The following is a 15,713-nucleotide window of genomic DNA, read 5'->3' as shown; positions in this document are numbered from 1 at the left end:
TGCTGCCCATATTTCTCGCGTTTTTTCACGCTGCGTTCTTGCGTGAAAAAACGCCCGTGTGGCCGTAGCCTAAGAAGAGGTAAAATCGAAGATCACAAAAACTCTGCATTGTGATTGGTTTAAAATGACATCATCTGAATTTCGGGCGGTCGTATGCTCTACATTTCCAAAACTAGTCACTCAACTAGTGATTTCCAACTCACTTCCAAACTGTTGGATTTCAAAAATACCAAATCCTGTTGTTGGTTGAGTTGAGTGTTGACTGTAGAGTCAACTGTCAACCATTTCAAAAATAGGGCCCCAGGTTTTTTCTTCAGTTGGAAAAAAATAGTCCTATCAAACTACTTTTTTATAGTATAGGGCCTAAAGCCTATATACTGAGGGGTTGGACTACAACAGTTTCCTTAACCAATTTTATTACGTTACTATGTGTTTTGAACCTACTGTAGGTACTGTATAGCTGTGTAAAAATATTGTTTTATCATTTTTGATTTTTGTCTTGTGTTTTAATAAATAAAATCAAAACGGTGTAAAATATGCTGAATATTGTGTTAAATTGTGTATCATAAACTTGCACTTATTTTTAACTAGGCTATTTTTAAAGTTTGCATTATTTATGACTGTTAAATTTTGGGATTTCCCGAGGTGGAATTAACTCCTTCCCCTTACCTTAACCCTGGCGATAGCTTTGAACAAATCATTGACAAATTGATGATATTTTCAAAATACCTCATAGAGTTGGTTTTTCCTGAGTAAAACATTTAGTAAAGCTTACATATTCTCAGTTTTAACACAAACGGAAAATACAATTCAAATATTCCACGTACAATTTTGAAAGTCAACAGTGCACTATCTCTCACAACAAAGTCCTAAGCCAGCGTTATCCATTTTTTATCCTCCACCGAGACTTTTATGGGAGACCATTTGTCAATATTTCGTACAAAAGCCTTTCAAGTCTGCTGTCTGCTTTTCCACACACAACTCTCAAGAAATTTATTACAATGACTTTATGTTTAAAGATAAATCAATATGTTAATAAAAGACACTGAGTACACGTTTTGTGGAAATTGGAATTATGCAGAGGCACATTAAACATGTTGCGAAACATGTTCGAAAGCATGTATACAAGAATTTTTGCCTTGGTCTCTCTAATGAACAAAAATTAAAAGTTAAAAAATATTATGTACAAAGTTTTATATTGTTTAAAGAGTACGAACTGCGTTACCTGTGCTTCGCAACGGGGGAATAGGAAATGCAATTTTTTTTTTAATTTTTTCCGTAATCTTTTTCTGCACATTAACGGTTTAATGTATAAAGAATAAAGATTATATGTTTTTTAGTTCTACACTATGGCTGTTATGAAAATTGGGCATTACCATGTTTTAAGGGCTAAGATTTGAAAAAAAAATAAAACCCCATAACACTTGTTTACATGGCCCTATCCTGCTCATTCGCGAATTAATTCAAGTTCAACCCGTCCTACAACTTAAATTTGAATTTCATCAAAATCAGATCAAAATTACTTGGGTTATCACGTTCACGGACATATATATCTTTACATTAATTATTTGAACTAATAGTGTTTTGGCCTCTGGGCACATCAAAATGAAAAAGTAAATCGGTCCCGGGCCTAGGTCTTACCGTACCACTTACGGTAATAGCTACGCTCCTATAGGGAAATTCGCTAAAAGGCATCTCTTTTAAAAGCCATTAATGATTGACAAGTATTAAATACAAGTCGCCACGACAAAAGTCTTACAAGTTTGAACAACGAGACTGGCCAAGCCTTCTAGTTTATGTGCTATTTAATTTTAAATCATAAAAGCTTTTGGTATAAAACCTTTAAAATACTGAAATCCAAAAATTTTAAATGCAACCAGCTTTTTTAGGAACCCGAACAAATTACCATAGTAAAAAAAAAAAACAACCATGTTCCAGTTCCAATTCTTTTTTTTCATAATGCTAATTTGCAAAGTGTCAATGTTAGAAGACAAAACAACGCATCAATCAATGTCTCGATGTGACCGAAGAAGCCTGTCATTGTATTGGTTTACGGTGAAAAGTACATCATCTATTACCTATCCGTACGTTTCCTGCTATGTAGAATATCATGTTAATATCTTTAAAATAATATAGTATATTGTTCTAGTCTAACTAAAATAATATGGTAAAACACAGACATACATTCTGAAAAAATACGTACTGTAATTTCCTACCCTAATTTATTTACATATGGATATCAGTGTTACAGAATTTCATATTCGAATAGACTGAGTTAATTTATCACCTAATAAATAGTTTATTGTAGCTTACAATTTTTTTTTTTACGCCTTAACGCTAAATATTAAATTCATTTTCTAAATTTAAGATGTTTGTTTCAGTTTTAGTAATGAAATTTTAAATATGTAGTAGTAGGCTCACTGTATTAGATTTTATAACACGACAACTAAAAGTATTAGTTCATAATGTTGATACTTATAAACATTTATGAAAAATTAGGAAAACTCGGGACATTATAACAATGTGCCAGTAGAGAGTTGAGGGTCATAAATTAACTGTTGTTTGATGTATGTCACTTTCAGATGATACCATTTCAACTATACAATGTACGGTCTCGTTGAAGTTTCACAGAAAATATACTATGTGTTTATTTTGTAAATTATAGAATAATTGGGTAGTTTATGAATTGTTATACAAAATGTTATTTATTGAACTGAAACATAATTCAAATAACATTAAAATATATTAAGACACTTTTTAAATACTTACACTAATTAATTTGAACACCAATTTCCATCCTAACAGAATCTAAATAGGATTTTTTTATAAATAATATATGTGTTGTATAGTGACTTAAGTAAAATAATTTAAGAATAAGAGAATAATTAAAGAATTTGATTTGTTCTGACACAATTGTATGCTTCAATAAAAGTATTTTACAAGAAGATGTGTTTGTTTTTTAAATTTTAAATGTATCCAAATTACATGTAATAAGTAACATATATTTACAATATGTAGTAGGTATAATACACAATCATATAATTAATACGTTAACAGAAGTATCAGTATGAGATGAACAAATACAATAAACTAACGACAAACACATAAATAAATGTCTAAATATCCAAAAACTCACCACACCAATTACAAAAAGAGTCCTTACCTGTAAAAAAAACTTAAATCAATACATAATCTCCACATACAATTTATGAGGTAAGGGTACTACGTTTATATCCAGTAATGAAACTTTGAGGAAAATCGTACATTAATATACAATGTAATAAAACAATCAACAATTCATGTAGAAAAATCAACATTAAAATTTACTGACTCTGGTATAGTAATAAATATTGCAAACTCTGAGAGTAAATTCTTCTGGGACCCATGGTAAACCACCATTTTTTTAACTTTAAAGATCTATAATTGCCCATGAAAACCATCTTAAAATTTTCTAACACGTTAAAATTGTATGACCTAATTGATAAAGGTGTCTAAACCTGAATCTACCCAATATCAATTTCAATGGATTAACACTTATTGATTTAAACCTCCTATGGATGTTGATCCCACTCGAAAGGTCGTTATCAATTAGATAGATTGGCAAGTAATTATCAACAAGGCGTTAATTACTTTATCAAGGTCGAGTGGGTGGAACACGCACAGATGAAATAGGCAATTGACAATTGACAAGTTCAATCTTCCCACTTCTCCAGGACAATTAATTACTGTACTTCAGGGGACTGAGCTTTGGTCAAACACTAGCTTGATTGACGAATATACTTTGCAAGAGTAAGATTCAATAAAATTTTAAATCGGACTTTTAACAACTTAATTTATAGTGGGACCTTCATACCTTGATAACAAGTCTTATTTGATGGTTCCCATGAGAGACTTGCTATGGAGGTTCTACCGTATTTTAATGTCCTTATCCTATCCTATACTAATTACATTATAAAACAAGTATTAAGTAATGTTCAACTCGCTAGGGCATCATAACATTAAGATGGCATAACATCGAAAATCGTGAAAAAGAGATGTACTTGTTAAGGAACTTTAACAAACCCCTCGATAATAAGTCTACCTCTACAACTTTTATGTTATCTCCTGAGAGATCTTGCTACAATTTCCTGTAAATAGATTTATTATTAATTAAATGGAAGCTGTTTACGTAGAATAATGTTTTCTTTGAATTAGAGGGATTAAAATTATATTCCTGCAGCAAATAAAACATTCCCCAATGGTAAATTATTTAATTAAAAACTGCTATCCACTCAAGATAAAACTTGAAAGAATTAAAGAACACAGAACTTAGATAACTTTCTCCTCTTGGCTTGCAAAAGTGTTGATAGCATTTTTAGGTACTTCTTTATTTATATTTACTGAAGTTCTGCAAGTATTATTGGCTCATAAATGACAGTTTTATCTCACCAAAGTTATCACAAAAACTCAGCTGTTACGAGAAAATGAAATACTGTATTGGTTTTATTTGGTTTTACAATAACTGTGATTGTGTGGTGAACAAAACAAGATAGTTTTGCTTAGTACAACTTTTATTAGAGGGATTTCTTCCAACAACCCCTCTATTACAGAATAATTTCAAAATGTTGGCAATAAATATTAAATTAACACTAGTTTAAAAATTCAATGAGTGCACAGCCAAAACATAATTCCGATAGATTAATATTAATTTGCACCTAGATTTGTTTTGCAAAATCGAAACCGCCCCTTCATCCATAGCCTTCAAATCGATTGGTTTTTATCCATCCTTTGTGGTCTAAAGCCTATTTGTGTTATATAAATCGGCCGAAACAGATCAAAGTTCCTCTAACTTTAACTCACTATCTAATCTATGGAGGTTACAGAACTATCAAGTGGGTTTTAATTAAAATCTTATTTCCTACATAAATAATTAGGCTTGATATGACATCAATTCATTTTAACATTGTGCTGATATTATATTAATTTACGTAATTTTGTTTCGAGATACAAATAATTTTTTGTTAAACATAATATTGATTTAATTAAACATTTGCACAATTATTCATTTATTTTTTTGCTTGGGTTTTAGGTCATTACAAATTAAAGCTAAACCAACATTTCACGAAAACAATAATGTTTAGATTTTATTTTAGTAGTGTTTATACATGAAAACGCAGAAACAGATTGGTTAGTTAATCATTTTGTGTTTATGAAAATGTTCAGTAAAATAAATGTAACTTTTTCTTCACTATGTATCTACATAATACTGTATTACAAAAATAATTTAATGTAAACTTTTTAACTACAACCAGATCTTTTCTTAGTATTTAGGATGAAAAATACCCACGGGTGAAACCAGATTTGACTGAATTAAATACAGTAGGCCTACATACATTTTAATAGAATACCTATCAAGTAACTGAATTTCTAATCATAAAATAAAAATAAAATAAATTATAAATAATAAATAATAATAATAATAAACTAAACTATCACTAATTTCAACATTATTTGTAAAACAGCTTTCCATAGTGTATTATTTAGAGCAAACCCAAAATAAATCTCAACACCATTACAACCTCAAACTTAATAAATTTATAAACAACAACAGTTTAAAAATTAAGTTTCATAACAAAATGATGACTGAATATTTATAAAACCCCACTCCATAGAAAGTGTCCCAAGCTGCACAATTTGTGAATGAATAGTGACAAATTAATCCCAAGTGTGTTGATATTGTTGAAGCAATATTATCGCTTTTGTTACGTTATAAGCATTTTAAACAATAACTTATGTGTTGTCGTTGCAACTAATTATTACACACCTCATTATTACACATTAAAATACAGAGAATTATCTTGAAAAATGTTAATAGTTTAAACTGAAATTTAAACAATTTAGACTGTTAAGTTTATTTCTAAGAATTTCTGATTACTTTTGGATTAATATATGATCTAAACAACTCGTAATCATAGGCTTTGATAACTTGAATGATATTTAATATTTTTCTCTGTTATTTCTTTTACTTAAATACTATGTGAATAATATTCTTATTCTTCTCTAGTATTTAAGTATAGCCTAATAATAATAAGAATATTTTATTGACTTGACAATTTGCATAGTACAAGGTATCTCAATTAATTAATTCTAAGGTTTAGTTTAATTTAATCTCTTAATAATTTCATGTTGATGCATTTTTTCATGGAAGTCTTCAATGGAATATACTGGATCTTCAGTGAGGATTGGTTTTGAATTTGTTTTGTATTCTTTTAATTTTAGGTTTTGCATACTAATCGGTGATTTGTTAAATAATGTTTTTCCATTCTAATAATTATGTATTGGTAAACCGGAACCCACGGAATTCATATCCTCACGGTATACATTGAGTAGCATTAATATTTAACAAAAGCATTTAGCATTTTTTTTTTTTCAACATTACCTGTAATGTTGAATTTTAATCATAAATAGTAGGTTCATGCAGGCTAATAATATTCATGTTCATTTCCTTGATATGCATTTGTAAACAAAGGCAGTCAGTATATTAGTGCCAACGTTAGTAACAGTAGAATTAATAGCTACAAAATGTAATCATAGAAATGATAAGAGTTCAAATAATGATAGAAAAAATAATAACCACACTGCCGTTAAAATAGAATAAAAATATAGTAACAAATAACTTGATTTTCCTATTTATTGCAAAAATTTAACTTGGACTTAGTAACGTCAAATTCTAAAAAAACACATTCTTCCGTTTACGGTAGTTCTTTATAAAGAAACTAGCTGTTGTAACCCGTGCTTTGCAACGGGAAGAGGACACAAAAAAGAAACATTTTTATCTTTACATCTGTTGCATATAATATAGTTACACATCCACCAATGCTTTTAGAAACAAAATTCAACTGTTATGGCCTTAATAGAAACGTTTAAGTTATCACTTTTAAATCTGGTAAGTAGTGGATATCACCATTTTGGGTTTGATTAATTTTAAATCTTGTGTAGGCTGATATGAGAAAAACTTACCATATCTTCGAATAAAACTTTCACATACATGATTTACCTTCATCTCCCTTTGTTGCATACCTTTTTTCTTTATTTTTTAAATTCTAAATTTCAATTTTGAAGTGGCAAAAATACATTTTTTTTTTATTTAAATGAACATTTTTTAAATTTCACTCTTTTCCATATTAAATCACAAATCCTTCCATCTTCAGTTTCTTCACTCACAATAAATCATTAGCAAAACTAAGTCAGCAGTAATAATCTTTAGAAATATTGTTGTGCCCTATCAATAGTCTTTTGAAATATTAAAGAAACTATATCTGTACTATAAACAATGTTAAACAAATAATTTTAGTATTAACGACAGCAGACAAAACTAATATGATCATCAAGGACCAAGGACAAAACAATATAATAGCAAATACAGTATATGTTTCATTGCATCTCTGATTCTACTCCACAAAAATATCAACAAACAACTTAATATCATACCAGTTCTTTAAATCAGTTCCATCGTCTATTGCCTTTACATTTTCACACTTACCATTAAGTAAACATGGTGACAGATATTTCATTGATTTTAGAAACAAAAGAACACTGTGTACTGCTTAGCTTTATTATATTTTCCTTTCATTTAATTTAATCAGTGATGTGACAAAACACAAATAATAAATTTATCAAATAAAGTAAATGTGAACTGAAAGCTATGTTAAGATAAAATAATAGTATTTAAATCAACGATATACAATTTAGTTATTGATGATATTCTTTAGTTTAATTTAAGCATTGGTAAAGTAGCAAAACACAATAACTAAATTTACCTAAATATACATATAAAAAAACAATGTGATGTGAAAGTTATGTTAAGTTAATCTAACACATGTTAAGCAGTTCGAATTTACTTAAAGTAGACTCCAAATTCATATAAAACATCTATACATTGTTATTTTCTTATTGTTTCCATGAAAAAATATCAATAACATTATTTTCATAACACTTAAGACACCTTAAAAATCATAAGTAGAGCCTGAGTTGATGCAGCAATGCGTTTAGAATATTATGCTATTTCTATAATCATTGACATAGTTTTTGAATAAATGATCTTTGATAAGTTTTTAGATTAAATAAACCAACCACATAATTGTATGAAATATTATATTAAATTTCATTGGATCAGCTGTCTTAAAATTTGAAATATGCAATTTGGCAGTTCTTCTTGTTTACATTGAAATGTCAAAGCAAATGTAAACATTGTGAGTATTCTCATTGCAGCCATGGAGACCAATCAATATTTACTTTTAAAATCCTCACCTCAGAACCTTTAAAGCCAAAGGGGCAAAGCCCACGGTCAGTATGGAAGTGCGAATAGTCCTATAATGGTCATTGGTATGGTAACTATATTTTCGTAAAATTTAAGCCCAGTTGGTTCAGTAGTTTTTGTACCTATTAGTAATACACATACAGACACCATTAGATTTTTATATAATAGTATAGATATAGATATATCCTTACAAATCCAAAGATATTTTAGTCAATCACTACAAATTAAAAATACGATAAAACTGCTTGCAAATCAAACTATAAGTTTAGTTAACCATGCCTTTGCCAAACCAGTCCACTTGGTCAATCTTACATAAGGAGTCATATGGAACTTTCTAACACTTATATCAAGTGATTCGCGCATTTCAGCCGTTTGGCATTTGACACCAAACTTGAGGCCTATAGTGGAATTTGTGTTACTTGACGCCTGTATCAGCTGTTAACGTTGAAGTATACGGACTTGCTAGTTACGAGAAACCAACTACTGTATATCATGGTCCACGGATATTAATTAGAGCAGAAAACTGTATGTATCATCAACATTAAAAATTACGTCACTTGCCCGAAAACCTGGTTTGTATATTATTTGAATACAATTTTTTTTAAACTTCCAAACCAGATGTTACAATTATTAGTGGTTATTAGTGATTACTGGTGTTTATTTTCGAACTAGTGACGTAATTTGTTTTAAATTTATGATCTATACTGTTTTCTGTTTCATATCTTTGTCGTGGTTTATAGATTGATAAATTACGAAACGTCATGTTAAGTATATTAGACTTTATACATCTCATGGTAGACATTTGACGTAGAATTGCGTTAGTAACAATCTGCTGTAGTACAAAGGTTGAGTTTAGTGAGTTTCTGAATTATTTAAAACAATAATATTCCGTTCTTACACCAAACATATTTCGATTCAATAAATACATAAAAAAGTAGGATATCCTGTCTTAAATAATCTGTTAATGTAAGAGAATTTTAGGTGTATTTTTTACTTGTTCCGTGGTCAGACGTCTAGTTTAATTACAATAAATGGTGTAGTACATATAAAATTATCGACACATTTGCATGTAATACTAATAGATATAACAATGATATTCTGTGGAGATTTAGGCTTGCCTAAGCCAACAGGGGACAACGTCATATTGTTTCTTCTTGTGCATGATAAGTTACTTGATGTGTAATTTATTTGGATTCGTTTCAAAACAATGATACGACGGTTAAAGATAACATAAACAATCATTGTTTATTTCCTTCTTTCGCCTCCTAGATCGGTACTCGCTAGGCTCTGTCCTGGAATCGTACACATTACTTCAGGCTAGACCTAGAGGGTCATTGCCACGTAGCTAAAAGCCATTGGGAATTCGCGGGATTTGAACCCAACACCTCGGGGGCCGAAGTCCCGCGCTCTACTACTAGACCAACCTATAGACTAGCTCGTTCACTCAAATAAAAATTGACCGCTACAACTGTAATCACTAATCACAATTTGGACACACTACAAAACAATTTCTTAGCATAGAGATGATCTGTCTAGCTGTGTTACAATTTTGAGGAGGAAAGAGCAAATACAGTTAAAAATGTTTGACTGGACATAACATGCGAGAGACTGCGTAGTTATTTATACGGCACGGTAATAAATTCATGCTCTGCGACGTGGTAAGCTACAGAGGTATTACAGGGAGTAGGTACCGTACTAAACATCTGTAAATGCAACATCAGCTTATCGTCGGACAACCTAAAGTTTGTTCATGGTGCATTAAGATTTATTTTGCGTTTACTAATTATGTCTTGTTATTGATAAAAAAAACTACGTCAACCCAATAAACAATATTTCATTTAACTAGGCCTATTTTTTTATTTATGGTGGTATAGATCAATAGAGCACATGTAAAATTTACTAAAATAATGTAAAAACATGTTGAAATTTGTACACTACGTAACCAACAAGCTTTGATGGCCTAAACACAAAACATTTACTTTAGATACTAAGACATTAGACCACCCATGGATTTTGCAGTGTTTTTTTTTTATACTTAGGTTACAATTCATGCACATTACCTAAAATTTTTATCAGCAAACATAAAAGTAAAACTCATTCTGTAACACGGTAGCACCTTTTAATTCCTCGCAAACCATCATAGCAAAATGCCTACGAAAGCATTCAATAATGGCATTAAAAGCAACAAAACTCAACTGATTCTCAGTGAGAAAATAAGTAGTTGGTCCAAATTCTGCAGATACGACGCCTAGGCTACTTCAGTCTCCAAACTTAGTGACAATCAATTATTGACTTTAAGTAGAGCAAGTAAACTTCTTATCCTATTTCGTTCAAAGATAAAGGAGAGTATCCAAGTAAGCTAAAACACGAAGCATTTATTTCTATGTTTCTCATAAAATGTTTCTGTTATTTTCTGGTAAATTCGACAAGTAAAGCTCTGTTTGCTCATAAAACCAGAGAAAATCAATCATATATAAAATATCGTTTAAGTAAATTAAAATAAGTTATATTACCTAAATAAATTTCAAAAATAAAGTATGCTTCATAAAAAATACACCTCTACAGAAAAAATACATCATGCCTTCAAATTATAATAAATATTTCAGAGTTTTAATCGTGTCAATACAAACTCACGAATATTTATACAGACACGGTTTGGACCACGTTTATTGACAATTTAAATATTAATAAAACCTGTTTCTGTTCCAATATTGGTGATAAAACTTATCAGTAAGTAATCAAATAGATGCAGCAGAAGTAAACAATACCACATATTAACAAATGTCATCGTAATATATTCGACATTCGGACTAACACGCGAAAAGTAACAATAGGGCGATAACTAACATGCGAACTGCATAATAAACGTAATTTTCATCAGCAAGGGATATTTTTGCGAGCAAATTTCCTGAAATAGAAAATATTTTTGGATGCTAAAACTTAGTTATTGAGGTCTTTACATCTTTATGTATATATTAATTAAACATTATTCAAGAGTCTATAAATATATCCTATAAAAATAGATATTGGAGACACTTTTCCAAAATATTTTATTTCGGATTAAATGTTTAAACGATTGAATTTTTGTATGATCAAATGGTTGCACGCAAAAATAGCATGGTATTTTTTTAAGTTATACATTTTAAACGAAACTTTGAAATTTAAAATATAGTAGATTTGGTTTAATTTGACACTGTGATTTCACTTCCTCTTACTGTTTACTTCGATATAAAACAGCTTGTATTGATTTCATTTTATTCAATTTTAATCAATGGTAAACAAATAAATAAGATACATAGTAATAATAATAATTCAGCAACCTTTTTTATTTTGCACTTAAAAACAGCATTTTTTTACCTATATTTTTATAGTTATACTCTGCAGGGATATTTTTAGTATGCTTTGATATTCGTTGTATTGAGAGTTAAGAATTTATTAAAAATTTTCTTTCTGTGACATAATTGTATTTGTTAAAAAACATATTTGTACTTATCATTTTAAATGGGTCTTTATTGTTGTATTGCATCAATACGAATATTGTACGGATAAATACACTTGTAGCCCATATAAGATATAAAAAATACGACTTAAGGGAATCCTACTTCGATTACTAAAAGCTAAATAATATCACTCATAAAATAATTTACGACATAAAAATAGCAATACAGTAACCAATAAACTTGTAGTTCCCTTAAACCCAACCATTAATCTATGTCATCACACAATCAATCCTTAACCTAAAACACCCACCTCATATTTCAAAACAAATCACTTTTGTACAACATAAACGAAACAGTACGTAAACAAAACCGAACATAACCTAACACAAGAATAACGTCAGTGCGCGGCGCGGTAAAGACTGAACAGTGTCGGCTCTGTCAGCTGACTGGCGAACAGCTGTTCTCATTGGCCGAACGATCAGCCGATTGTTGCCCACTACGCTGTCACACAGCTGTTCAACTACTGCACAACACATGATAAAGGCGGTTGAACCCGTCGTTTTGAAGGCTGCAGTTTTGATAATTAAGCGAGTGTTGAAAAACTTTAAATTTGCGAAACTTTTCGAACTTTAAAGGTTTCAATCACATTTTAACACCTTCTTTTTTGATGCGTCAAACCATTGACTCTGGATACTGAAAGTTACTTTTTACACAATACTGTTCAAATTTGAAGTATGATACAATGTTTTAGGAACGATAATGTTTAAGTACATTAATGTTGACCAAATGTTTACTATTTTCAGGTACGTTTAAATAACAGTGTATTAACAATAGTTTTTAAATATATTAAATTATTTGGTTAAAAAATATAAGAGTCTAAATAAGTAATCCTACTTATTAAATCAACACTGACAAAAAAATACATGAATTATTGTATTCAGCTGGTCAACAGAGGTGGCAAATTTCTTTTAGAGAAGTGTTTGAAGTGTATGTTAACTCATTGAAATTTTCAATACAATAGGCATCCCATCTATATGGGACAGCTGCAACCAATTGTTTGTTTTTGTTTTTTTTTTTAAGAAAAGGGTATCGTTGAATTCATAGATTGTTTCCGTGTCAAATTCGAATTTCTCCCTTATTTTTTGTTACTGAAACCACTTTAGAAAAACTCACAACAACTTTAATGTCGGCATGGAATTTTTAGTTCTATCCCAGGTTTAATATATACTCAAACAAAACTGAGAACATTGAAGACTGTACAAAGGAGTGTCAGGCTTTGACAAGAAAGAATTTCAATTTTTAAAAACTTCTACGGAAAATTTTCTTATCACCCAAAACACGCGCTTTCATTTTCTCGAAGGTCGATAACGACGCACAAAGTTATCAAATGAAGATAAAACGTTAAAGGTTCATTGACATTTTTGTAAAAACAAAACGTCGCGTAACAAAACTGAATGATGAATATTGTACAGTTTATATAACATAGCTTATGCAGCATGGTATACAAAGGAATTGTGACTGTAGACTGTAGAGGTAATTGTGCTCGCCTTCAAACATGAAGGTCGCAGGTTCGATTCCAGGAGAATTAACGACTGGATCCAGATGTTATTTGTTGTTAGCTAATAAATGGACGGCAATACAACAAATCCACATTAGATAGTATCAAGACCGGAATTTTGAACGTTGCGACAACCCCGTTAACATGTCAAATGGCGTAGAATTACGGAAATGTTGAAATTAAAATAACAACGTTACTTTCAATACCAAATTATTTTCAATTGGAACTAGTATATATTTTGGCTCTAAATTTTTATTAATGTGTCCTTGTTTTCACCGATTTAATAACTATAGTAACTATAGTGTCTCCTCCATAAAGTAAGAACTAGAGTACTGCAGTGTCTCCTCCTCTATCAAGTGTACTATAGTACTTGATTATCTCTACCTAGTAAGGCTTTTAGTTATACTGTGCCTCCTTCGCCAATTAAAAGCTATAGTACTGTAGTGTCTCCACCATGTTATAATATTAGTACTATTGCGTCTCCTACGCCAATTAAAAGCTATTGTACTGCAGTGTCACCACCAAGTAAGAATTATTGTACTGTAGTGCCCCCACCAAGTAAGATCTATTGTAATATAGTGTATCCACCAAGTAAGATCTATTGTAAAGTCTCCTGGTGCCGTGACTAGTACAAAGGGTACGAAGTGTAGTGTAGTGTAGGGTGGGTTAGGAAAAGTAAGGTTGAACATCGATTAAGCGCAGTACAGTGAGGGGAGGGTGGGAGGGGGCAGGGGGGAACCACTCCTTGGGTGTGTGCCAAACTTGACATTGACTTTTCATCAACAGATCACTAGATCAGTCCCCGGGGAAACCAAGCGACCAGTGAAAACAATCAAATAACAAAACATTACTGACAGTGCTTCATTTGTGGCTCAACACTAGTTAAACTGTTTACGATTTTCGTAAAGGAATGGTCCAAACCCTTTCATAGTAATAACGACAACCTTTTTTTGGAAGCATCATAAATGCCAAATGACAAAATGACATATTTGTAAAAAAATTCTCTCGCTTGGAATCGAAACAGCGACCTTCATGTTTCAAGGCTACCTAGTTCTAACCCAACCACACGACTTTGTAGACAATACGACATTGTTCCAGTCCGCGATTACACTAAAATCTATATTGAGTGAAACCAATCGGATAACTTTAGGTTGAAGACAATAAAAAAGTAGGCCTGAAGTTAGTAGTCCGGCTTATTTCAGTTGATGACGTCATTACACCGACGTTCTTTGTGTACGGATTATAATCTGACAATGAATGCACGAGTGTAGAATGGAGTGAGAAAATCTTTTTTAACTATGATCAGCTGCCTTGAACCATGATCACTTATTAACACATAATGGATTGTAATGACTGAGTTAAGTTTGGAAAAATAACAAATACTGGAATTTCTAGGATCGAACCGACGACTCCTGATTGCCATGCGAGCACTTAAAACAATTCAGGCAACCAGCTAATGTTGACGGCATTTATTTTGTGATAGCAGCAAATCCCAATGTTTTGTTATAAAAAAAAAAAAAAAAAAAAAAAAAAAAAAAAAAAAAACTGTGTCACTAGGCTGAAGTTATTAAGTTGTTCTTGTTTTCAACAATTTCGTTATAATCTGATATGGAAAAAGTGCTACCATTACTAAGAACGATTGAAATCTTTAAAACAAAATTATGTTGTAGACCATAAAGTAATAATCTTGATGCATGGTTTATTTGTTTGCAACAAACAACACATTTCGCTTTTACAGTACCCAGAAGAAAAACAACCAGAGCGAACCAATCGAAACATTTGTACAGCTGAAAGTGCTGTAAGTACAGTTTATGCAATAAGGAGTACGATTTTTTAACCACGTTTAATAAAACGAGAATAATAACTAAAGAAAAAACTATATTCGAAGTCTTGAAACGGGCACACTAATCACCACCTTGTTACCACAATCTGTTAACAAAATTATCAATTATAAAACTAATTTCTGCATGTACAAATTTCCAAGTAATAGCAATGTGTAAATGACCAAAAGAGTTTAGTTTTCCCTTCCGACCGTTTCAGCCGTGAATGAGAACCGAGAATCCTTTGTAACTCTGTATTCGCAAACAGACAGTGCTTTGAATCTTCAACGTTCTTTTGTAGTTTACATTTTCAGCTATTTCAAAACTAAAACTGCTTAGAGACTCCTTCTTTACTTTGTCACTTAAGAAAATATATAGAATCAGCTTTGAGTTATAATGTGTGTCATTGAGTAAATTGTAAAGCTTACAAGATGCTCACACAGATTTCCTTTTAATCCATCTTAAAATACAAATAATGATTCACCCTATCTTTATCGTTTTGAATATAATTTTAAGGCTGATAACTGATGTAGATTACCTCAATGATATTTATGGAATTAATGACTTGATATGGTAAGTTATGGACTCCATGCCAT

At 30.8% G+C, this 15,713-nt stretch overlaps 1 protein-coding gene across 3 annotated transcripts in view; it reads right to left on the bottom strand.

Moving 5' to 3' along the window:
• Nucleotides 1-15,713, bottom strand: part of LOC128999466 (monocarboxylate transporter 12-like) — an 84,811-nt gene that overhangs the window by 50,986 nt on the left and 18,112 nt on the right. Inside the window, exon 1 of one of the 3 annotated variants that reach the window (XM_054426005.1) lies at nt 12,050-12,160. The exons of the other annotated variants lie outside the window; for them this stretch is intronic. The gene's annotated coding sequence lies outside the window, so the exon portion shown is untranslated. Of the gene's footprint in view, nt 1-12,049; nt 12,161-15,713 lie in introns of those variants that run through there. 3 annotated transcript variants of the gene reach the window in all.

The sequence above is a fragment of the Macrosteles quadrilineatus genome, unplaced genomic scaffold, assembly GCF_028750875.1.
Source record: "Macrosteles quadrilineatus isolate MER2022 unplaced genomic scaffold, UCM_ALF_1.0 Scaffold_8__2_contigs__length_117827958, whole genome shotgun sequence".
Lineage (NCBI taxonomy): Eukaryota > Metazoa > Arthropoda > Insecta > Hemiptera > Cicadellidae > Macrosteles > Macrosteles quadrilineatus.
Note: the sequence above shows the minus strand (reverse complement) of the source record. Positions and strands in the feature narration are given on the sequence as shown.